Genomic DNA, 27,545 nt, shown 5'->3' on the forward strand with positions numbered 1-27,545 from the left:
ATTTTCAACATTCCTTTGTAGCACCACATGTCAAATTCTTCGATTCTCTTGTGTTCCGGTTTTCCCACAGTCCATGTTTCACTACCAGACAATGCTGTACTTCAGACGTGCAGTCTCACAAATTTATTCCTCAAATTAAAGCCGATATTTGATATTAGTAGACTTCTCTTTGCCAGGAATGCCCTTTTTGCCGGTGCTAGTCTGCATTTGATGTCCTCCTGCTCCGTCCGTCACTCGTTATTTTACTGGCTAGGTAGCAGAATTCTTTAACTTCATCTACTTCGTGACCATCAATCCTGATGTTAAGTTTCTCGCTTTTCTCGGTTCTACTACTTCTCATTACCTTGGTCTTTCTTCGATTTAATCTCAGTCCATACTCTGTACTCATTACACTGTTCATTCCGTTCAGCAGATCATGTAATTCTTCTTCACTTTGACTAAAGATAGCAATGTCATCAGCGAATCGTATAATTGATATCCTTTCACCTTGAATTTTAATTCCACTCCTGAACCTTTCTTTTATTTCCATCATTGCTTCCTCGATGTTCAGATTGAACAGTAGGGGCGAAAGGTTACATCATTATTTTACACCCTTTTTAAAACGAGCACTTCGTTCTTGGTCGTCCACTCTTATTATTCCCTCTTGGCTGTTGTATATATTGTATATGACCCGTCTCTCCCTATAGCTTACTGCTACTTTTTCAGAATTTCGGACATCTTGCAAAATTTTACATTGTAGAACTTTTTCCGAGGTCTACACATCCTATGAACGTGTCTTGATTTTTCTATAATCTTCCTTCCATTAATAACCGCAACGTCAGATCTGCCTCTCTCGTGCCTTTACCTTTCCTGAAGCCAAACTGATCGTCATCTAGCGCATCCTCAATTTTCTTTTCCATTCTTCTGTATATTATTCTTGTAAGCAACTTGGATGCATCGGCTGTTAAGCTGACTGTGCAATAATTTTCGCACTAGTCAGCTCTTTCCGTCTTCAGAATTGTGAGAATGATACTTTTCCGAAAGTCAGATGGTATGTCGCATACATTCTGCACACCAACGTGAATAGTCTTTTTGTTGCCACTTCCCCCAATGATTTTAGAAATTCTTATGGAATATTATCTATCCCATCTGTCTTATTTGATCTGAAGTCCTCCTAAGCTCTTTTAAATTTGATTCTAATACTGGATCCCCTATCTCTTCTAAATCGACTCCTGTTTCTTCTTCTATCACATCAGGCAAAGCTTCCCCTTGGTAGAGGCTTTCAATGTATTCTTTCCACCTACCCGCTCTCTCCTCTGCGTTTAACAGTGGAATTCCCGTTGCACTCTTAATGTTATCACCCTTGCTTTTAATATCACCGAGGGTTGTTTTGACTTTCCTCTATGCTGAGTCTGTCCTTCCAGCAATCATTTCTTTTTCGATGTCTTCACATTTTTCCTGCAGCCATTTCGTCTTAGCTTTCCTGCACTTTCTATTTATTTCATTCCTCATCGACTTATTTCTGTATTCCTGAGTTTCCCAGAACTTTTTTGTACTTCCTCCTTTCATCGATCATTTGAAGTATTTCTTCTGTTACCCATGGTTTCTTCGCAGTTATCTTCTTTGTACCTAAATTTTCTGTGATGGCCCTTTTTAGAGAACGCCATTCCTCATCAACTGTACTGCCTACTGAGCTATTCCTGATCGCTGTATCTATAGCCTTAGAGAACTTCTACCGTATCTCGTCATTTCTTAGTACTTACGTATCCCACTTCTTTGCTTATTGACTCTTCCTTACTAATGTCTTAAACTTCAGCCTACCATTCATCGCTACTATATTGTGATCTGAGGCTATATCTGCTCCTAGGTAGGCCTTACAATCCAGTATCTGGTTTCGGAATCTCTGTCTGACCATGATGTAATCTAACTGAAATCTTCCCGTATCACCCGGCCTTTCCCAAGTATACCAATTCCTCTTGTGATTCTGGAACAGAGTATTCGCTATTACTAGCTGAAACTTGTTACAGAACTCAATTAGTCTTTGTCGTCTTTCGGTCCTTGTCCCAAGCCCATATTCTCCTGGAAATTTTTCTTCTAATCCTTCCCCTGCAACTGCATTCCAGTCCCCCATGACTGTTAGATATTCACCCCCCTTTACATATTGTATTACCCTTTCAATATCCTCATACACTTTCTCTATCTTTTCATCTTCAGATTGCGATGTCGGCATGTATACCTCAACTATCGTTGTCAGTGTTGGTTTGCTGTCGATTATGATAAGAACAACCAGTGAACTGTTCACAGTAACACACTCTCTGCCCTACCTTGCTATTCATAACGAATCCTACTCCATTTATACCATTTTCTGCTACCGTTGATATCACCCTATACTCATCTGACCAGAAATCCTTGTCTTCTTTCCACTTCACTGACCCCCATTATATCTAGATTGTGCCTTTGCGTTTCCCTCTTCAGATTTTCTAGTTTCCCTACAACGTTCAAGCTTGTGACATTCAACTCCCCGACTCGTAGAACGTTATCCTTTCGTTGATTATTCACTGATTTTCTCATGGTTACCTCCCCCCTTGGCAATCCCCTCACGGATATCTGAATGAGGGACTATTCAGGAATCTTTTGCCAAAGAAGAGATCATCATGACATTTCTTCAATTACAAGCCAATTGTCCTCAGGATACACGTTACATGTCTTTAATGCAGTGGTTTCCATTGGCTTCTGCATCCTCATTCTGTTGAGAATTGCTGATTCCTCCGCCTTTAGGGGCAGTTTCCCACCCCAAGGACAAGAGAATGCCCTGAACCTCTGTCCGCTCCTCCGCCGTTGGCAGAATGAGGGCGGCTTCTTGTGCCGGAAGTCTTCGGCCGCTAATGCTGATTATCAATTAAAATTTAAGCAGCGGCGGGATTCGAACCCGGCACCGAATACGTTTTGATTACGAATCAGAGACGTTATCCCTAGACCACGGGTCAAAGAAACTGACTCGTTACGAGACATCAGATTATCCGATGTTTGGGTGAAGTACTTAATGAGTCAGAAGTGGGCCCATGAGGACTGTGAGGTTGAATTGAAGTGACTTGCATGAGTACTGGTGTGTGCCATGCCTCAGACAGAAAATATAACATTGTCATTTTGTGCTCCACAGAATACCTTCTTTTACCCCAGCGTATGGGCCACTAGCTTTTTCCTTAGCTACTAGATTATACACCAACTTTCGCTAATTATGGATCTATCTGTTGCCAGGGATTCGTGTAATCTAAAAATAAAGGTTCTTTCCGTCTATTTATGAGTAACACGCCTCATGTCCATTTGGGTTGTGGAGAAGTGTAGCAGTACCTCATTGAATACTGATCCTAAGATTTATCTTGGTACGTAGAGGAAAGGTAAAACGATATTTATAGCACTTGTAGCTTTTAGCAAAATTGGCTTCAAAACAGTGTCTGAAATTTTGAACATAGGAGGGGTAAGATACAGGAAAGAATGGATGTCCTCAACTTGTACAGCGACCAGACATCAGTTATAGTAGTTGAGGGTCATAAAACAGAGGTAGTTACAGAGAGCGGTGTGAGATAGTTTTGCAGCCTTTATGCCTGTTAATCAGTCTGTTACACTGAGCAAGTAGTAAAAGAAACCGAAAAGAAATCGGAAGAACAGGAGAAATAAATTGCATGACCTGCCGGCGACATTATAATTTTGACAATACGTCATAGGACTTTAGGGAAAAAAATATATATATGTGAAGGGCACTCAAGCGAAAACTGAACACCTGCCACAAAGCGACGATGGAATGGTTCAATTCAAAAGTAACTACCACACACGTTAAGACATTTATTCTGCTGGGAGGTGAATCAATCCCTGCTGTGTAGAATTCGGTCGGGCGCTGACGGATCCGTAACCGAAGCCACTCTTACACTCCCTCATCCGACTGAAACCGACGTCCACACACGTCTTTCTTAAGGTCGCAAAGGATGTGAAAATGACACGGTGAAGGATATGGGCTGTGAGAAGGATGTTGCAGTGCTTACCAAGCACATTGCTAAAGCGTAGCCATAGTCTGACTGGCCGTGAGGGGGAGGGGGGGGGGGTGTCGCTTCCATGCAGCTGAGCTGGATAATTCAATCCAACATCATTTCTCGGCGTTTTGACTTTGTGGCGCGTCACTGTTTCTGCAGTGTGTCTTCATAGAGCTGCGCTTTGAGTGGCTCCACGCTCGAGGAGCTCGATGAGCGGAAGGAAGTCATCGCGACCCTATCGGAACTTTTGCGACTAGCTTTCCATTTCTTTGGAGATGTTTTCACTGTTGGCTTTACCATTTGCCCTCAGGCTGTCGGAATGCTGTCAGATGGAGTCACTGCGTCGCACAATAACATCCGGAATCAAACTGCCAATCGTACGAACGCTATGCTACAGAGATTTGCTTGGGAAACACTGCGATATCTTCCGCACAGTCCGGATCCTTCTCCATGTGATTTTCACATCTTTGGCGACCTGACGACTGTCATGCGTGGACGTCAGTTTCAGTCGGATAGGAAAGTGGAAGAGGGTGCGGTTGTGGACCCGCCAGCCGTCGACCGCGCTCTACGAAATAAGAATCTTCTTTTCTAGCAGGAGAATAAATGTTCTAACCTGGGTGGTGATTAACTTTGAATTGAAACATTCAAAAGTCCCGTAGTGGGGGTGTTCGGTTTTCGTTTGACTGTACCTTAAAAAATCTAATATAAATTTACATATCAGTAAGTTTTTCCATAGGTGTTTGTATGAATAAATAAAAACAAGGAGTAAAATAGGTACAAGAAGTAAAACCTAAGATTCTGAATTGATCTGCTACAGAAGTATGCTGCAGATTAAATGGGTTGTTGGGATAACCAATGAAATGGCTATGACTCGAATCAGGGAAAAATGTGACTTATGGAAAAATCTGATTAAAAGAATGGATCGTTTGACTGGACAAATTATGATGGAATATGGAAAAGCAGAGGAGCGTGGGTAGTAAAAATTGTAGAGGGAGACTACGGTTTGGCTATTGTGAGCATCTTCAAATGGGTGAAGGTTGCAGTAGTTATGAGAGGAAAAGGATTTACAGGATAGACTAGAATGGACAGTTGCATCAGAGGATTCTGCGGACAAAAGACGATAAAAGCAATGACGTCGATAATATTTTTTATCGATTGCTAGCCCGGAGAACAACGTGATCACTTCGTGTGTTCGATGCACTGTCTGCATCTGCAACGAAGTAAGTGTGTCGCAGTATTTCTTCCGAGCACGTTGGCACAGTGTTAAGACACTAACTCGACTCATATTCGGCATTTCAAGTCCCAACCGCCTAGCCCTAGGCAGACGTTGGTTTCCGTAGGTATTTTCCTTATAATTCACCTAGGACGAATTCCTGAGTAGCTCCACTGAAACCATTTGTCTGGTTTCTTTTCTTATCTGCCGCAAATGCGACCATGTGCTCCGTCTCGTTCTTCTTCTCTGTGCCTCCTGATGTCAACAGTATTTTTCCGACCATCAAAAAAAGTTGTGAAACTCATTTTGCGCACCCTGCATAATGCTTCGCTCCACTAGAACTATCAGTCAACCATTCTGGCAGCTTTGCGTGTTATTTATGCCACCTAACCGCCATCCTCTATGGACAAATAGTAGATGGAAGTCAGTCTGCAAACGGAAACGGGAATCATATGAGATGAGCATATTTTTACGTACGTTCTTGATCCAGGACAGCTGCATTTTTTATTTTTATTTTCTTTTTAATAAACGCTGATACTCCTGAGGCAAATTAAAGATATTGCTGAGCTTGTGCTATTAAGAACGGTGAATAGTTACTTTTGGTTCGTTGATGAGATAGGTACTAGTCTACAACAAAAATATCCCGCGGTTCGCGCCATCTCTACTCTTCGAGTCAATCGCCAACTGTGGCATTCCAAAATGCAAAACGGTCATGTGCTCAGATTTGGGAAATGTTGGTATTATAAGTTATACATGGATGGCCTTTTTCATTATGGTCATTTGGAGCTCTTAGTGGTCATTACAGATCTATTAGCTCTCGCTAAACCAGGAAACACCTAAGCTTCACAAATGCGGTCGAAACGATTAAAAAAAAGTGAAATAGGTTTTAAAATTACACTACCTACAGATATAACGCACGTATGTGGTGTGGTTTTTAATACTGCAGATGATGTGGCATCAAAATGTAAATAGCATCAACACTTTTGAATGACGTTAATGTTCATTTGCTACCATTTTTTGAAAACATAAATTTTATAACAAAGAACTATATCTATAACATTTGATAATAAAGTAGGATAATAATGATATACATCGTGCTGTTTTCATGAGATTTGGGTGTGATATACAGGGTGTTACAAAAAGGTACGGCCAAACTTTCAGGAAACATTCCTCACACACAAATAAAAAAAGATGATATGTGGACATGTGTCCGGAAACGCTTAATTTCCATGTTAGAGCTCATTTTAGTCTCGTCCACCAACGCTCAATGGAGCACGTTATCATGATTTCATACGGGATACTCTACCTGTGCTGCTAGAACATGTGCCTTTACAAGTACGACACAACATGTGGTTCATGCACGATGGAGCTCCTGCACATTTCAGTCGAAGTGTTCGTACGCTTCTCAACAACAGATTCACTGACCGAAGAATTGGTAGAGGCGGACCAATTCCATGGCCTCCACGCTCTTCTGACCTCAACCCTCTTGACTTTCATTTATGGGGGCATTTGAAAGCTCTTGTTTACGCAACCCCGGTACCAAATGTAGAGACTCTTCGTGCTCGTATTGTGGACGGCTGTGATACAATACGCCATTCTCCAGGGCTGTATCAGCGCATCAGGGCTTCCATGCGACGGAGGGTGGATGCATGTATCCTCGCTAACGGAGGACATTTTGAACATTTCCTGTAACAAAGTGTTTGAAGTCGCGCAGGTACGTTCTGTTGCTGTGTGTTTCCATTCCATGATTAATGTAATTTGAAGAGAAGTAATAAAATGAGCTCTAACATGGAAAGTAAGCGTTTCCGGACTCATGTCCACATAACATATTTTCTATCTGTGTGTGAGGAATGTTTCCTGAAAGTTTGGCCGTACCTTTTTGTAACACCCTGTAGTTGGAGAGTACCGGTTTGAGTTACATATTGTCCACTACCAAGTTTTGTCGTCTAACTAAACTACTTCTTCAGGGAGGTGAAGAAAATCCCTTGAATATCTAGTACATTGTAATGTATTCGAATTTAGCACAGTACGTTACTAAATACAGAAATATCACAGTAACTGTGACCGGTAATGAAATGCTAGGTAGTTCATCGTGAAGCTGGGTATGAGGCTGGAGATTTGGCAGAATCATGTGTGTGTTGGGGCTTATGGGCGATCAACATTGAGGTCATCAGCACCCTAGGCAGAATCTTTTTTTTTAATTATTGAATACCTTCATTAAAATCGTTCGGGAAAAGTTGGAGTCCAACCGGCGTGCGGACGCCTCCATTCTCGCAGTGTAGCATGTGCGTGCAAACAATGTGTCGTACGTAACGAACTGAGCCCACAGCTGTGTAGACGGTAGGCAACTGTGGCGCCCATCCCTTTGGAATGCACGTAGGGACTCACCTAGAAGCCGCGTGGGATTAGCCGAGCGCTCTAAGGTGCTGCAGTCATGGACTGTGCGGCTGGTCCCGGCGGAGGTTCGAGTCCTCCCTCGGGCATGGGTCTGTGTGTTTGTCCCTAGGATAATTTAGGTTAAGTAGTGTGTAAGCTTAGGGACTGATGACCTTTGCAGTTAAGTCCCATAAGATTTCACTCACATTTGAACATTTTTTGACTCACCTAGAACAGAGAACGAGAATGCGTTTCTGCTCACTGGCACTGGCTCTGGCTTACAGCAGGATGGCTACCCAACGGCAGCGGGTAGCGGTTACGTGGGACGTGGACGCTGTAATCAACTGCCAGAATCGATTAACGCTTTTAGCAGAAGTCTGCATTGCCAATATGTCAGTTTACATGCCTGAGAAACATGACGCTCGAATCTCGTGCAAGACGGCCTTGGTAATACGTCTGGTATCGGCCGTCTACTGAAATAGCAGCCGAAGTGGATCGGCAGAGGCATACGTACTTGTTTGGTGACGATCGTAATGTGTACGACAAGCTAGTTTGAGTTACTCGCTGTGCTGTGGGGGTTGTTATACTAACTGTTCAGTGCCTCAGCAGACCTCAGTGTTCCTGCGAGGCACTTACCTGTAGTTATATTTGAAAATTTTGTTTTGTTTTACTCTTATGTCTGTAGCCTTCGTCCTCTTGGGTAACAAAATGGCTCTGGGCACTATGGGACTCAAATTCTGTGGTCATCAGTCCCCTAGAACTTAGAACTACTTAAACCTAACTAACCTAAGGACATCACACACATCCATGCGCGAGGCAGGATTCGAACCTGCGACCGTAGCGGTCTCGCTGTTCCAGACTGCAGCGCCTAGAACCGCACGGCCACTTCGGCCGGCTCTTGGGAAACATATGAATATTATGAGTTTTGCCTGTAACGTGTAATCAGCATAAAGGCAAGTTCCATTTTCTTGCCTAAAATGAAACCATGTGGGTGATCTGGTTCAAATTATATTTACACTCATGCGAATCAAAAAGATAAGCAGTGTGCATTACTGAGTGTTTCTGTCCGTTTAGCACTCCGTCTTCAGACCACAAGTGGTCCGTCGGGACCATCCGACCGCCGTGTCATCCTCAGATGAGGATGGGGACAGGAGGGGCGTGTGGTCAGCATACCGCTCTCCCAGTCGTTATGATGGTTTTCTTTGACTGGAGCCGTTACTATTCGGTCGAGTAGCTCCCAAGACGGCCCGGAGGGTCACCCATCCAAGTGCCGGCCACGCCCGACAGCGCTTAACTTCGGTGATCAGACGGGAACCGGTGTATCCACTACGGCAAGGCCGTTGCTTTTCTGTCCGTTTATTTACAAATTTTCCTGTCTATTGGGGTTGAGCCCGATTTGTAATTTAGGAGGATTAATTTGGTTGGCTCGAGTGTGCAGGGTTAAATGTATTACTGGCAGTTGAAGCCAGCTGGGTGTTGTTTCTTGCGCGTCTTTTATCGTTGACCATTTTTTCCAGTGTTTTTCAATAGTGTCTCAGTGGCTGCTCCGCGCTGTCGATTCACTTTAGTTTGTTGGTATACAACATCTTACTAGTGGAAATATTATTCCTCTCTTAGTTAACATTGTGGTTGTTAATCTGTGTTGAAACAGAACCACCGGAAGGACGTGAAACTTAGTTGGCTATCTTTACTTAAATTGTTCAGTTTCTTACTCTAAAATTCTACTGTTCATTTGTTTGCATTAGGTCATTCCTTAGTAGTTTCCTGTCTTCAGTTAAATTGTTAATTTTTTAATTGCAAAACTGCACTGTTCGTTTGTTTGCATTTGTTGAAGTTTTCCAGATGAACCAAAGAAGTGATAAGGAAATACATAAATATTTGCAGTATCATTTTTATAAATAAATTGTATTTTCCGGTTCATATGATATCTTTTTTGGGGAGGAACCTGACACTTTACGACTGCCAGCACCTTGAATTTCAGCCTTACACGGGAGTCTCTAGTACGATTGATTAGAAAGTGTTTCTTCTGCATAAGTCTTCGCGTCCACTAGCGGGACCTCCGTGAATTCTGGTGTTTGCATGGGAGATTGGATATTTGCGATTTTCTTGTTACTAATGAACACTAAACTAAACTGAGGATGGTTCAAATGGTTCAAATGGCTCTAAGCACTATGGCACTTAACATCTGAGGTCATCGGTCCCCTAGACTTAGAACTACTTCAACCTAACTAACCTAAGGACAACACAAACAGCCATGCCCGAGGCAGGATTCGAACTTGCGACCGTAGCACCAGCACGGTTCCGGAATGAAGCGCCTAGAACGGCTCGGCCAACGCTGCCGGCAAACGGAGGACATAGTGTCTCAGCAACGTAGTACACTTTTATCAGACTAGCGTGTTATTATTTCATGGTGTACGAAATTGTTCCTGAGTTGTTTTATTCCAAAGAGCGATGAGGCATCCCAGAGGAACGCAGCATAACAACCTTTGCAAGACATGTAAAGGCACTTACTGTTTAACAGAGAGGTGACGTGTGGATGGACTACAAGTACACAGAACCAGGAAGTTCTATTACACTTGACTACGCACCCCTGTTAATCCTCTGCTTGTGCCTGTAGGCAATTTGTTCTGCAATACGTTACAGGTGTGGTTTTGTTCATCTTCCTCCTATCCGTTGAAACGGATATACTAATTTTTCACGGCTAATTAGTCTACATCTACATCTAAATGGATACTCTACTAATCACATTTAAGTGCCTGGCAGAGGGTTCATCGAACCACCTTCACTGTTCTTTATCACTCCTATCTTGTATAGCGCGCCGAAAGAACGAACGTGGTGATCGTTTCCCCCTATGTAGGTCGGTGTCAACAAAATATTTTCACATTCGAAGGAGAAAGTTGGTGATTGGAATTTCGTGATAAGTTTCCGTCGCAATGAAAAACGCCTTCCTTTTAATGATGTCCAGCCCAAATCCTGTATCATTTCAGTGACACTTTCTCCCCAATTCGCGATAATACAAAACGTGCTGTCTTTCTTCGAACTTTTTCGATGTACTCCGTCAGTCCTATCTGGTAAGGATCCCACAACGAGCAGCAGTATTTTAAAAGGTGAAACGTCCCCTTAGAAAGATTAGTGAATTACTATGCTGATAACCTCTTACGTTATTTGTATTTCAAACAGCTGAGCAGAACTGAACCTACTCACCCAGACATTTCGCTCTTTCCCTATTCTGATCAACACTAAACTGAGACACAATATTTTAGCGCAACGCAATCTGACTCTGAAAAATCCATACAAAAGAATAGCCCTGACTAACCATAATCTATACCTTTCATGACTCACTTACCTCACAAAAATCTTCGTTACTCAAACTACTGCAATACAGTGAGCGCCAATACTGCCAACTGAATAAAAGATTCTAACTACTGAAGGCACTAACTACTGATAGGCATAGTTAGCAAATGAAAGATTTTGATAGAGAACAAACAATGTATTTACCTCAATAATGTTCCAAAGTCATCATACACTCCTGGAAATTGAAATAAGAACACCGTGAATTCATTGTCCCAGGAAGGGGAAACTTTATTGACACATTCCTGGGGTCAGATACATCACATGATCACACTGACAGAACCACAGGCACATAGACACAGGCAACAGAGCATGCACAATGTCGGCACTAGTACAGTGTATATCCACCTTTCGCAGCAATGCAGGCTGCTATTCTCCCATGGAGACGATCGTAGAGATGCTGGATGTAGTCCTGCGGAACGGCTTGCCATGCCATTTCCACCTGGCGCCTCAGTTGGACCAGCGTTCGTGCTGGACGTGCAGACCGCGTGAGACGACGCTTCATCCAGTCCCAAACATGCTCAATGGGGGACAGATCCGGAGATCTTGCTGGCCAGGGTAGTTGACTTACACCTTTTAGAGCACGTTGGGTGGCACGGGATACATGCGGACGTGCATTGTCCTGTTGGAACAGCAAGTTCCCTTGCCGGTCTAGGAATGGTAGAACGATGGGTCCGATGACGGTTTGGATGTACCGTGCACTATTCAGTGTCCCCTCGACGATCACCAGTGGTGTACGGCCAGTGTAGGAGATCGCTCCCCACACCATGATGCCGGGTGTTGGCCCTGTGTGCCTCGGTCGTATGCAGTCCTGATTGTGGCGCTCACCTGCACGGCGCCAAACACGCATACGACCATTATTGGCACCAAGGCAGAAGCGACTCTCATCGCTGAAGACGACACGTCTCCATTCGTCCCTCCATTCACGCCTGTCGCGACACCACTGGAGGCGGGCTGCACGATGTTGGGGCGTGAGCGGAAGACGGCCTAACGGTGTGCGGGACCGTAGCCCAGCTTCATGGAGACGGTTGCGAATGGTCCTCGCTGATACCCCAGGAGCAACAGCGTCCCTAATTTGCTGGGAAGTGGCGGTGCGGTCCCCTACGGCACTGCGTAGGGTCCTACGGTCTTGGCGTGCATCCGTGCGTCGCTGCGGTCCGGTCCCAGGTCGACGGGCACGTGCACCTTCCGCCGACCACTGGCGACAACATCGATGTACTGTGGAGACCTCACGCCCCACGTGTTGAGCAATTCGGCGGTACGTCCACCCGGCCTCCCGCATGCCCACTATACGCCCTCGCTCAAAGTCCGTCAACTGCACATACGGTTCACGTCCACGCTGTCGCGGCATGCTACCAGTGTTAAAGACTGCGATGGAGCTCCGTATGCCACGGCAAACTGGCTGACACTGACGGCGGCGGTGCACAAATGCTGCGCAGCTAGCGCCATTCGACGGCCAACACCGCGGTTCCTGGTGTGTCCGCTGTGCCGTGCGTGTGATCATTGCTTGTACAGCCCTCTCGCAGTGTCCGGAGCAAGTATGGTGGGTCTGACACACCGGTGTCAATGTGTTCTTTTTTTCCATTTCCAGGAGTGTATATATCAATTCATGATATCCAACATTACAAATTTACTGTGTCTGATGGACACACGTCCAGGTCATCCGCTCTCAAAAATCCGCCATCTCTCTGCCCACATCCACCACTGCTGGCGGCTCACCTCCAACTGCGCAACACTACGCGCTGTTAACAGCCAACTGCCCAACACTACTATAGCATATACTCCAACAATGCAAACCAACCACAGCCTTCACACAGCACAGTCAGTGATTTTCATATAGAGCGCTACGTGGCGTTACCAACATAAAAACCTAAACAGCCTACTTACAAAGGGAACGGACAAGCGCAATGTAGGCAGTCTCCTTAGTCGATCTGTTACATTTTCTGAGTGTCCTTCAATAGAACGCAGTCTTCGGTAAGCCTGCACCACAACATTTTTTATGTGTTCCTTCCAATTTAATGTGTTTGTAATTATAAATCGTAGGTATTTAGTTGAATTTATGGGTTTTAGAGTAGACTGATTTATCGTGTAACCGAAGTTTAACGAATTCCTTTTAGCACTCTTGTGGATGACAACATGGTATTCGTCATTTAGGGACAACTGGCCATTTTCGCACCATTCAGATATCTTTTCTAATTCGTTTTGCAATTTGTTTTGATCTTCTGATGACTTCATTAGTCGATAAATGACAGCGCCAGCTGCAAGCAACCTAAGACGCCTCCCTCACATTGTCTACCAAATCATTTATATAGATAAGGAAAACCAAATTGCCTTGGGGAAGCCAGAAATCACTTCTGTTTTACTCGATGACTTTGCGTCAATTACTACGAACTGTGACCTCTGTGACAGGAAATCGCAAATCCAGCCACAGAACCGAGACGATATTCCTTAAGCAAGCAATTTCACTACAAGCCGCTTGTGTGCTACAGTGTCAAAAGTCTCCGGAAATCCAGAAATTCGGAATTGATCTGAAATCCCTTGTCAATAGCACTCAACACTTCACGCGAATAAAGAGCTAATTGTGTTTCACAGGAACGGTGTTTCCTAAGCCCATGCTGACTGTGTGTCAGTAGGCCGTTTTCTTCTAAGTAATTCATAATGTTCGAACACAACACATGTTCCAAAATCCGGCTGCATATCGACGGTAACGATATAGGCCTGTAATTTAGTGGATTACTCCTACTACTACGTTCCTTGAATATTGGTGTGACCTGTGCGACTTTCCAGTCTTTAGGTACGGATCTTTCATCGAGCGAACGGTTGTATGTCATTGTTAAGTGTGGAGATAATGCACCAGAGTACTCTGAAAGGAACCTAATTGGTATACAATCTGGACCGGAAGACTTGCTTTATTAAGTGATTTAAGTTGCTTGACTACTCCGAGAATATTTACTTCTACGTTACTCATGTTGGCAGTTGTTCTTGATTTGAATTCTGGAATATTTACTTCATCTTCTATTGTGAAGGCATTTCGGAAGGCTGTGTTTAGTAACTCTGCTTTGGCAGCACTGTCGTTTATAGTATCTCCATTGCTCTCGCTCAGAGAAGGCACTGATTGTTTCTTGGCGATAACATACTTCACATACGACCAGAATGTCTTTGGATTTTCTGCCAGGTTTCGACACATAGTTTCGTTGTGGAAAATGTTATAAACATCTCGCATTGAAGTCCGCTCTAAATTTCGAGCTTCTGTAAAAATCGTAAATCTTGGGGATTTTGCGCCTATTTAAATTTGGCATGTTTGTTTCGTTGTTCTGACCCATATAGTGTACCGAGGAGGATCAGCTCCGTTGTTTGTTAATTTATTTGGTATAAATCTCTCAATTGCTGCCGATAATATTTATTTGAATTCAAGCCACATCTGGTCTCCACTTATATTATTAATTTGGAAGGAGTCGAGATTGTCTCTCAGGAAGGCGTCTAGTGAATTTTTATCTGCTTTTTTGAATAGGTATATTTTTCGTTAATTTTTGGAGGATTTAGGGGTTACAATATTCAATCTCGCTACGACAACTCTGTGTTCACTAATTCCTGTATCCGTTTTGATGCTCGTTGTTAACTCAGGATTATTTGTTGTTAAGAGGTCAAGTGTGTTTCCACAACCGTTTACTATTCGCGGGGTTTCATGAACCAACTGGCGAAATAATTTTCCGAGAACGCGTTTAGCACAATTTCGGATGATGTTTTATGCGTACCTCCGTAATTAAACATGTATTTTCGCCAACATATCGAGGGTAAATTAAAGTCACCACCAACTATAATCGTATGAGTCGGGTACCTGTTTGAAATCAAACCATGTTTTCTTTAAACCTTTCAGCAACTGTATCATCTGAATTGGGAGGTCGGTAGAAGGATCCATTTATTATTTTTTTCCGGTTGCCCACAATGACCTCTGCCCATACCAACTCACAGGAACTATTTACTTCAATTTCGCGACAAGTTAAACTACTTTTGACAGCAACAAACACGCCACCGCCAACCGTGTTTAACATATCCTTTCGGGACACCGTTAGGTTCTTCGTAAAAATTTCAGCTGAGCTTACATCCGGCTTCAACCAGCTATCAGTGCGTGTAAAGATTTAGCAATAGTGCCTTCTATTAGCGCTTAGAGCTCTGGTACTTCCCCAACACAGCTACGACAATTTACAACTGTTATACCGATGGTTCCTATATCTACGTTCTTCCTGTGTTCAACCTGCACCCTTTGGGACTGAAGCCCTTCTTGTGTTTTCTCGAGACCCTCTAACCTAAAAAACCGCCCAGTCCACGCCACCCGAAAGCCAACCACCCTTTGGCGCAAGTCGACGAATCCGCAGCCTACATGGTCGCGGAACCGTCTGAGTCTCTGATTCAGACCCTCCAGTCGGCTCTGTACCAGAGGTCCGCAATCAATCCTGTCGACTATGCTGCAAATGGTCAGCCCTGCTTTCATCTTGCAAGCAAGACTGGCAGCCTTGTCTGAGAGGGTTCTGACGAATGCAGTTGGGATGCTACGCACGAATAATAATTTATAAACCAGTGGAGAGTAGAAAGAATGTTACAGATTATTCGAAACTTAGGGTGCTTTTCTCAACTGGTACATAGTTTAGAAATCAATTTTACAAATTTCTGCACACTTGAGGCAGAACGTGGGTCTAATTCCTTCTCTAACCATTCACAGTGGCCAATTTCGTTCACATGTTCGGCCGACATAGTGTACATCCTGGTCTGCACAATTAGCACCCACAGCCGCCCCTAGTTGGAATATCTAATCTGGTCATTGCCTTCCAATCTGGTACTTTGCAGTGACCTGATAATTTTCTACTTGTAGAGGATCTTTCCCCAGCCGAAGCCAAATACGTAATATCACTGTATCTTACAAAACAAAGTAAAATGATTTTTAAGGACATGATATGAACTCTCCTTGCTCTGAATCGTTTAAAAATGAATTGTAGTAACTAAAAAAAAAATGTTACACTATGTCGGCGATTGCTGCGCAAACACTGTTTCCGCGTACGCGTACACCATAATTACTCTACTAGGAAAAAATTTTGGGTTACACTCGTCTGGTTTGCGACGTTCCCGGGGGATGTCGACTGGGGACTGAACCGCATAATAATCCTGAGTTCGGTGTGGGGCGGTGGTGGGGTGAGTGGACTGCTGTAGCCTGTTGAGGGATTGTGAACCACTGAGGGGTAGGGTGGCGACGAAGCCTCTTCGTAATTTCTAAGTCCCTGGTTCAATATAATAAAAACTAAAAAATATGTTATAATATTAAAGCCCTCACAATATAATAAAATTCTACAATCCAGAACACATTAAAATTGGTAGCCTTTTGGTAGCATTTGTTTTTACCGAAATTACTCAATCAGTATTCTAAACAAAGAAAAATCAAACTTATGAAGGCATACGGTCCGTAACACAACTTTCATTCAATTTTGGACTTTCTGTTTTTTTTTCTACTGCTCATCAGGAAAAGCACCGAGAAACAGAATGTAACTCCTAAAATATTAACATTTATTAGAGTTTACCCTGTTATCTGTCACATAAATAACATAATAGCTAGATTAATGTTATAATTTGAACAACTAGTATTACTTTATGATGACTGTGCCCTTGTTGTCATTTAGGAGTGCCTGGCGCTGACAGCAAGAGTGAGCCTTGCCCTGGGAATCAAATGCACGCAGCTGCGTGGACGCAATGTAGAGGGCCTTCCTGTGTTCTTGAGTAATCTAGGAGAGGTTATACCTTGTTTCCCATAAAGTGATTAGAACTAAATCACAACTATGGAACGCCTTGAAAATTTTAAAAGTCTTCGTACGTATATGACTGAATATCTGATAAAAGAAATCACTGTGGTACTAACAAATCTCTGGAACTTCTAGGGAGGGGGACTGGAGGTGATACCGGAGATTCGTGTATCAATAATCATGGACGGTCTGGAATATGATTTCAACTATGTGTAAAACACATATTTATTTACTTTCTTAAAAGAGGGATTAGGAAGGAAGTAACACAAAAAAAAGGAAACCATCAATCCAGACAATGTTTCAGCTTTGGGAGTGTGAGTGTAGGTAACTGGTCAACGCCGAACAAATAGCTATACCCTAAAAATGCCAGTTGCGCATTTATGATTTTAGGTTGTTGCAACAGCAAAAGCGAAAGCATTGCCAGAGGAAGCCATTCAACAATTTTGGTCCAGTGTAGCGTACTAATAACGAATTTTAATTTCGCAGTGTGGCTGTGGCAAGGTTTCTACCTCTGGTACTGAATTTGGTATGAATGTAGTAAGCTTACAGTTCGGTGGAAAACTTATGCAGCACACTGATGAAGAAACAACGTTTTCCAGCAAGGATCGCTCCCCTGTATGTAGGGTAAGACTAATTATTGGGTTGGTAGTTAGCATTCGAAGTAAACATATTATGTAATATATTGCACATAATTAGACAATATGACTTAATATTGTAAGATTATACCCTACTCAAACCAATAGACATTCACAACCATAAAATGTCAGGGAGTAAGTGTAGGGAACGACTTAAAGTGGAGCATCCTCATGAAATTGACTGCGGAATAGATAGACACCAGACTGAGAACCACTGAAAAACTCTTCAGAGATTTTAGTCAACCGACGATGGAGGTATCTTACAAAAACATCGTTCGATCTGTACTTGAGCACTGCTTGTAAGTCTGGGAGTCTCAGCAGATAGGATTGATGGAGGAAATGGAGGAAATCCAAAAAAGGATTGCGTGTTTCGTCGCAGATTCGTTTAGGAAGCATGAAAGCCTCATTGAGCTAACCATCCAAATCTCAAAGAGACGCACTGTGTCTCACGATGTGATTTACCGTTTAAATTTAGTGAACGTACTTCCCTAGAAGAATCAACAAATATGTTTCTTCCACCTACGTACATCTTTCTAGGTGAGCATAGGGGTAAATTTGGAAATTGGAACACAGACGGAGGTTTATCATCAATCAATCTTGTCGCATTCTACCCGCGGCTGGAACAGAAAATGATGGAGTTACAGTGGTACACAAAGTACTCTTGTGATTGGTGAAAGATAACTTGTGCTGCTCCCAATGGCAGACCATGTAGGATCGTGATGAATATAACAGTCTCCAAAGGGACTGCTTTTTGCTGTTTTTTGACTGAGTGAAGATTACCGTAGGGGCTCCAGACTCTACAGTTACAGATCTTCTACGAAACTGTCTTGGTTGTCCATTAAGAAGAAACTAAAACTTTTATAGCTAATCGTTGGACAAAATATTTCCTCTCCAGAAACAACATGGATTCAAAACCTTAAATCTGAGAACCTTTCGACCTATCACTCCTGCTGGGTAACACCTGCACTGACTGGAATCCTCGTAGACTCTCGTAAGTAATGGTGAAACAGAAGTTTTGATTTTACTTCAAAACAGATTTATCTAAATATCGTTTCTGATGCGAGTAATTTTGAATGCTGTATCTGTCAACTGTTTTCAGGGTGCGTCGCCAGCAATCCATCGTATTACAGATTTGTCACCGTGGAAGAATGGAAGTCGCCCTTGAAGCCACAGCGGGCCAAATCGCTGACGCCACCACGTGGAACGTTTTCTGGCAGAGAAAGGCCGAGGCTTTGATTTTTATTTCTTTCCTTTTTTCCCAGAGGCGCGTAACTTCAGAGGCGGTGTTCGGAATTCCAAGACACTCCCCGGACGCGCGTCTGCAGCGCTGGCTGCCGTGTTGTCTGCAAGAGAGGTGAAAGAGCCGCTCGCTACCCGCCGCCCCTCAGGACGGGCGCTGGAGGCGGCGGACGAGACGAGTAGGGGCGGGTGGCGAGGGCGGGGGGGCGGGCGGCCAGCGGCTGGGGCGGGTGTCTGCCACGTGGAGCTCTCGTTCTCGCCTCAAGTGGGACGGCGGGCACGCAGCGACACGTGCGCCCGCGGCGGCGCATGCGCCTCGAGCCGAGCGTTGCTCCTGAGGAACGTGCTGAAGACGCCCGCTGCGCGACGGCGGCGGCGGCGGCGGCGGAGACAGCGTAGGCCGACGCGCAGTCGTTAAGCCTGCTCCACGCGCTTCGTGCGCCGACACGGCGAGTGTCTTGTAAACAAAGCAGAACGTCAGGTGTCCATTACCAAACCTCCAATCTGAGCTCAGCCACAAACTCAGCCAACTGCTTCATAAGTATCTGACTTTGCGGACAAGGTAGCTAAATCGCAGCTCGCTGGGGCCGGAGCTGGAGAAGGCGATTTGTAACCAAGCGTCAGTCACAGTTTACAACACTGCAGAGTTCCCGACCACTAGCTCAAGCATGAAGTCACGATACCGATACAGTGGTTATAATTAAACACACTGTGGTCCGAATGCTGCAAAGCGGGCTGTGTACATCGCAGGAGGCTAAAAAATCATAGACGTATTCATTAATCGCTGCGCTTGCGGATATGCTTAAAAAATAATAGTTCCACTTTCTGCCAGCAGGTGAAAATATGGCTCTGTAAGCAGTCTGAATGTGGTATGCGTGTAGGGAAACTGGAGGAACGGTCAAACATTATTATGGTGGTTCTGGCACATTTATTAGAATATGGTACAAGTTACAAAAAAATGGTTCAAATGGCTCTGAACACTATGGGACTTAACATCTGATGTCATCAGTCCCCTAGAACTTAGAACTACTTAAACCTACACACACATCCATGCCCGAGGCAGGATTCGAACCTGCGACCGTAGCGGTCGCGCGGTTCCAGACTGAAGCGCCTAGAACCGCTCGGCTACAAGCTACAACATGTGTTGATATGGTCTCCTAACTCAACAACATACTGCATCTGTAACACGGCATGGTTGACAGTTGCTCGCAGCATATCCTGTGTAATCTGAGCGGCATGTCGTCGGATGCTGTCCTTCAGATAAGAAGAGTCCAGATACGTACCTGATAAGACTCGATCCTTCCGATATCCTTACAAACAGAAGTTACAGGAATTTAGGTCAGGGGATCTGGAATGCCAAACATCTTAAAATAGTCTACAGATGATGTCTTCTTTGCCGAAGATTTCTCGAAGCAAATCTTTCACCTGGTGAACGACGCTTGGTGTCGACCCACCTTGCACGAATATAATTATGTGGACAGAGTGGCATTCTTACAAAGTTGGAATCACATGTTGCGCAAGGCGGTCCTTTTAAATTGCAGATGTCATTGTACAACTAACATGTTCTCAAAGTATCATCTCCTTGGAGAAAAACGGACCGAGATGAACGAGCTTGTGGAACCACGCCACAACAGTCACATAAACTGAGTGGAGTGAATGTTCCTGCACGGCATGTGGCGGATGCGAACTCCATATTCGACAGTTGTGTGCAGCGTACACAGTAAAATGTGCTTCGTCTACCCAAAGAATTTCCCCTATCACATGCCATCCATTCTCATGCGCACCAAATGACGAAGGGCAAAGTCACGACGTTGTAGCCCATCTTGGGGCTTCATTTGATGCACATTCCCAATCTTGTAGGGATACCAGTGACAAATTGCGCCGCAAAATCTTTTGAACTGTTGATCGGCTGAGAGACAATACCCGTGACGCACCTCGAGCCCTGCCTGCAGATTTAGAGGCATGTACTGCACGTCGACAATAGCTACAGCAACTTCATCAGCGATTGCCATGGCAATGGGCCCCTTCCCTCTCCCCGCTGCGCCAAATAACTCACCTATTTCTGCAAATTTCTTGATCATATTCTCTAGCCCTTTTATTGACAAGGGGCCTCTTCGCAGTTGTTTTTTGTCGGGGATATTCCCGCAACGCAGCAATGCTCTTGCTGCCGATCTGATAAAAAAAAAAAACTTTACAACCATTGCACGATCATTTTTCTCAGTTGGACCATTTACCAATTGCGGAAAAGTTCGATATCGTCTTGATGTATGGCTATTGTCATCAAAATGCCCAACGGGTGTGTGCTATGTATGCTGCTCGATATCCTGGATGACATCATCCAATGTATGGTGCGGCATTATGGAAGGAAGGATAATTAGCCCCCACTTTATCGATGGCATTCTAAATGGTGCAATGTATGTTGATCTCCGACGTAATGTTCTACCGATGTTACTACAAGATGTTTCACTGCATGAAAGAATGGCGATGTACTTCCAACATGATGAATATCCGGCACATAGTTCGCGTGCGGTTGAAGCGGTATAGCATATTTCATGACGGGTGGATTGGTCGTCGAAGCCCCCTACCATGGCCCGCACGTTCACCGGATCTGACGTCTCCGGATTTCTTTCTGTGGGGAAAGTTGAAGGATATTTGCTATCGTGATCCACCGAAAACGCCTGACAACATGCGTCAGCGCACTGTCAATGCATGTGCGAACATCACGGAAGGCGAACTACTCGCTCTTGAGAGCAACGTCGTTACACGTATTGCCAAATGCATTGAGGTTGACGGACATCATTTTGAGCATTTATTGCATTAATGTGGTATTTACAGGTAATCACGCTGTAACAGCATGCGTTCTCAGAAATGAAATGTTCACAAAGGTACATGTATCACACTGGAACAACCAAATTAAAATGTTCAAACGTACCTACGTTCTGTATTTTAATTTTAAGAACCTACCTGTTCGTCTAAAATTGTGAGCCATATGTGTGTGACTATTTCAGCGCCATCTATCACAAAGCGAAAAAAGTGGTCCAACTAAAACATTCATACTTCTTTACACGAATATATAATTAAAAATGGGGGTTCCTATTTAAAAAGAACGCAGTTGATATTAATTTGACCTGTGGCAGCGCCATCTAGCGGGCCAACCATAGCGCCATCTTGTTTCCCCCTTTAAGCTATACTAGTTTCGTTTTTTATAGTTTTTTTCGTTTGACGCTTATTTTGTGAGATATTTGGCCCTGTCACGATCAATGGACCACCCTTTATTATAGAAATAAGAGTTCATTTGACTTCCTATTTGACTCATCAGTCTTTTGACTCGTTTGATGCGACCTGCCACGAGTTACTCTCCTGTGTCAAGCTTTTCATGTTAGAGTTTCGCTTGCAACATTCGTCCTGAATTATTTGCTGACTGTATTTCAACCTCTGTGTTCCTCTACAGTTTGCACGCTCTACAGCTTCCTCTAGTACCATGGGTGTTATATGCGGATATCTTAACAGATGATATATCATCGTGTTCTTTCTTCTTGTCACTGTTTTCCATATATCCCTTTCCTCGCCGATTCTATTGAGAACCTTCTAATTCCTTACTTTATCAGTTCGTCTAAGTGGCACTGAACCTAAAATGCTTCTATTCTCTTCTATTCCCGTTTTCTCAGAAATTTCTTCCTCAATTATGGGCCACAATTGATACTAGTAGATTTCTCTTGGCCAGGATTGTCGTGTTTTGTCTGTGCTAGTCTACTTTTCATGTCGTCCCTGCTCCGCGCGTCATGGCTTATTTTGCTGCCTAGGTATCAGAATTCCTTAACTTCATCTATCTCCTGATCAATAATTCTGATGTTAAGTTTCTCGCTGTTCTCATTTTTGCACCTTCTCATTGCTTTTTTTTTCCGGTTTACTCTGAATTCATAGTCTGTACCCATTAGACTGTTCATTCAATTCAACAAATCCTGTAATTCTTCTTCACTTTCACCGAGGATAAGAATGTCATCAGTGAATCTTATCACTGTATCCTTTCACCCTTAATTTTAACCTTATACTTGAACCGTTCTTTTATTTCCGTCATTGTTCCTTCGGTGTTCAGTCTGAAAAGGGAGCGAAAGACTGCATCCGTGTTTTACACCCTTTCTAAACCGAGTGCTTCGTTCTTGGTCTTTCAATCTTAGTGTTGGCTCTTCTTTCTTGTATTTATTGTAAAGCTATCCTTACAGTTTACGCCTATTTATCTCAGAATTTCTAGCTGAAATTTATTACGGAACTCATCTAGTTTCTCTCCTCTCTCATTCCTACCACCAAGCCCGTAACCCTTCTTCTACTCCTTCCTCAACAACCGCATTCCCATGCCCCATCACAAATAGATATTTATCTCCCTTTACGTGCTGAATTACTCGTCTGATATTCTCGTATACTATTTGTATCTCCTCATCTTCTGCTATCGGCGATAGCATGTAAACCCGAACTATTGTTGCAGGTATTGGTTTGCTGTCGATTCTGGTGAGAATAACCCTATCACTTAATTCTTCGCAGTAGCTCACTCCTTGCCCTACCTCCCTATCCATAACGAATCCTACTCTAATTATACAACTATCTGCTTCTGCTGTTATTACTCCTCTGAGCAGAAACCATTGTCTTCTTTACATTTTACTTTACTAATCCCCATTATATCTAGATTGAGCCTTAGCATTTCCCTTTCCAGTTTTTCAAGCTACCCTATCAAGTTCAAACTTCTGGCATTCCGCGCCCCTACTCACGGGACGTTATCCTTTCGTTGGTTATTCTATCTTTTTCTCATGTGTCATGGTCACCTCCCCATTTGCAGTCCTCTCACGGAAATACAAATTGGGGAGGGGGGGGGGATATTTCCGGAATCTTTTGCTAATATAGAGTACATCATGACACGTTTTCAATTGCGACCACATGTCCTAAGGATACACGTTATGTGTCCTTAATGCAGTGGTATCCACTATCTTCTGCATACTCATGATGTTGATCATTGCTGATTCTTCCGCATTTTAGGTGCAGTTTCCTACTCCAAGCGAAGAGAGGGCACTGTACCTCTGTTCACTCCTCCGCTCTCTTTGACAAGGCTGCTGGTATATCGAAGGTGACTTTGTCTATATGAAGTAATTTTTGCAACAATATTTGTAACATTGTATAAGCCGAAAAATCAATAATCACCCAAAGAGACTAGTCGTGAAACATGTAGCTTCTCGTGTGAACTCTCAGACAAATGTGAGTTAAAATTGCATTAAAATAGGTGGTAATTTTTCGTTGACCGATCAACGCTGCAAGTCAGGCAACTACTTCAGTAATGTTCGTTCGGAAGTAAGTTATTTACAAGAAAGTGTAATCTACAATCTCAACGAATGGAATGATATACCCTGCTCAAATACGCAGCTCACTTTTGAAGCTGCCCCGTCCCCTGTACCAAAGTTATCTTATTCGAGCCTTCAGATTATGCACAACATTCAAGCACCTGTAGAAAAAATGCTAGGTATGTTAACCCCCTAAACACTAAACATTTATATGGTTTGTTTCTCGTGGTGGTTCCTCCTTAAATGGCTCTGTTTGTTTCTGTTGGTAGTTCTTCTTTAAGCATCTCAGTAGGCGTATGCCAATCTATATAACGGATGTACTTTAATAACTATTCTTATGTCCTGACCACACTTCTTATTATTTCCAAAAGTAGCTTACGCCTTTCGACATACAGTCGTTTTTAAAGGCTATAAAATATTATACGAAATTAGTATTAGAAGATATGTTACATTTCACAGTTTATTAGAGACATAGTATGCGTAGAATATAGCTTTATAAATTACCAGTGTTATGTCAGTCATATAAAATTTTTCATTAGGTACAGTCGTGGACAAAACGAGCGAGACCCCTCGCCTTTCCGTTATGCTGATCCGCACAGCTTTAAAGAGTGCTACACAGCATAACAGGCAAGGCGACTAAGTGCTACCAACATATTACGCAAGTTCGCTTAGCAGATGTGCTGTGATAGCTAGCACTGGAGAAACTCGCGCTTCTAAGACGCCACAGCATCGTCTGCCACCACTTCGTGGGAAACGAAATACCTCAAGTATAAGCCAATGTGTTGTGTTCGCATTTCTGTAACTATGACTTGGATCTAAAGTGTGGTTATGGATAGTACGTATGCACGAATTGCGAATTTAACATCATGAATAAAGACTAGGGGAAATGAATTAGATGTCCTTTCTCTTCTGTAACATCAAATGTATTTCAGTTATTCGTTCTTAAATGAACTGCGCAGAAAATCATTCACCAGAAGTGAATAACTTTTTACTAACACCAGATGATATTAACAGCTTGCCGGCGCGGGTTAGCCGTGCGCTCAAAGGCGTCGTAATGCGGACCGCGCGGCTCCTCGCGCCGTCAGTTCGAATTCTTCCCCGTGCATAGATGTGTGTTAGGTTAGGTAGGTTGAAGTAGTTCTAGATCTAGGGGACTGATGACCTAAGCAGTTTGGTGGCATAGTTGTTAGAGCCATTTTTTGACCTTTCGCGTAAATTTTCTTTATATAAACGGCAGTTTCTTTAGATTGCGTTGACTTTTTTACACCACCAAGGGACAGTATACCGCAGGAAGTGCGATACATGTCCGCTTATGATGTCCACCCGTACTCGAGGTAAACGGGTTTTAAGGGTTGGGTAGACAGATAGACGGTCAAGAAAGTGAGACTAGTAGGGTTCCTATTTTACCGATTTACGTGACAAAATCCTAACAACGAAAATATCTACCACAGTTACTGAAGATGAGGGCCGCAAAATAATTTCCCCTGCTCTTTATTCGAAATGTTCCAGTTGCAGTCGCCACATCAGCATACAATTGTAGCTACGCTTTCGATCCAAATCACGTTTACAGGAACGCAAATAAAATCCATTTGCCTATACACGTGGTAATTCAGATCCCACTATTATTGCTACCGCGTTTTAGATGTGCGAGCATTCCCATTTCTAGCTACCTTAAGGAACACTTCGGCTAACGAACGTTTTCTGGCTGTGGCACGTCTAATGGAGAATTCGAAACATTGTAGAATACGTTTGGCAGCTACGTCGCCGTTTATTTCCTGGGGTGGTGCAGAATTGTCTTACTAAATTTACTCCCGAATAACAGTTTTTTGTTATTTCGATAAACATCCCGATTGATTGACACATAAGCGGTGACATAAAGATAGACAATTCATGTTTTTGAGTCCAGAAAGCTCTATGCAACAGAAACTGCAGGTCATTTTGCCATTTTCATTCCGAAATTTCCGGCTTATTCATGTCTGGGGTAATAATAGAGGACTGTTTGCCTGGGTTGTCTGCTAGCATGGTGAAAGGTGCTTGCTACTGCCAGGGAGGTCTGGTTTGTTTTCGGTTCTAATCTCGATGGAGACAGATAGACTATCAGTAAAGGTATTTTACGAAATTCTCACGCCCCCAATACGTTTTATTGCTACCTTTAATCTGTACCGGCGCCCTGTGGATGTCGATATGAAACTCTTGTAGAATTTCATACCTCTTAATGCCTAATTTTTCCGCGTCTGTCAATAATTGAATTGACTTAAGTGTAGCCCGGAATGATTCTTAACTGAATTTCGATATGAATCTTCACGAATTGCTAAATTTGCACACTTTCATGGTAGGTCAGTAACGGTAATCCAGTACGACTGGTCTAAACGTTGACACAGACCATTTCGCGGCCGAATGCGCATATTATTTTGCTAATTCGTAACGATCTGGGGTACTTTCTCTTACTAAAACAGTTATCTCGATAAGCTGAAATTCATTTTTATTCGTACAGTTCATACTAATTAGCGTTTCTTCTTTCATTTTTATCTTGTGGTTAACACACTAATCAGCATTAATATGATTGAAAACAGTCTGACAAATTTCGGATAGTTTTTCAATTTCACGCCTGTGCACAGTATGTTGGTAGCACTTCGTCGTCTTGCCTATTATGTTGTGTAGCAGACTTTAAAGCTGTGCGGATCAGCATAACGAAAAGGCGAGGGGTCTCGCTCGTTTTGTCCACGACTGTACATTTTATCTCGTCAACCTTCTCAATCACGAGACAAGTGCAAACTGCTACCAAGGGACAAACTGGAAGCCAAGTGGACTAAAGCGCTAGGCGACGCTGGATATCTGGTACGTGCTGCATGTGTCTGTTTTCAAATACGTTTTCATCGTTACATCGTATGAAACAGTTTCATCAGTAACTAATTCATGGAAATCACTTTGTAGTGTTTTACAGTAAGGTATTTCTTCATAAAACAACGTGTAACACAAGTTTTTGAGTGGTCATAAATAATACATTGGAAGAGAACGCTCAGTTGCGCTAGGGTACATGAGACCAGCTGTATGTTAGCAAACAATTTTTCTTTATTTAACAGCGTATGAATTACTAGCGTCAGTAGAAGTCCAAGCACACAAGTTCTTTAAGAATTTACGAAGTCTAGAAATACACTCCTGGAAATTGAAATAAGAACACCGTGAATTCATTGTCCCAGGAAGGGGAAACTTTATTGACACATTCCTGGGGTCAGATACATCACATGATCACACTGACAGAACCACAGGCACATAGACTCAGGCAACAGAGCATGCACAATGTCGGCACTAGTACAGTGTATATCCACCTTTCGCAGCAATGCAGGCTGCTATTCTCCCATGGAGACGATCGTAGAGATGCTGGATGTAGTCCTGTGGAACGGCTTGCCATGCCATTTCCACCTGGCGCCTCAGTTGGACCAGCGTTCGTGCTGGACGTGCAGACCGCGTGAGACGACGCTTCATCCAGTCCCAAACATGCTCAATGGGGGACAGATCCGGAGATCTTGCTGGCCAGGGTAGTTGACTTACACCTTCTAGAGCACGTTGGGTGGCACGGGATACATGCGGACGTGCATTGTCCTGTT

This window comes from Schistocerca nitens, chromosome 1 (assembly GCF_023898315.1).
Source record: "Schistocerca nitens isolate TAMUIC-IGC-003100 chromosome 1, iqSchNite1.1, whole genome shotgun sequence".
NCBI lineage: Eukaryota > Metazoa > Arthropoda > Insecta > Orthoptera > Acrididae > Schistocerca > Schistocerca nitens.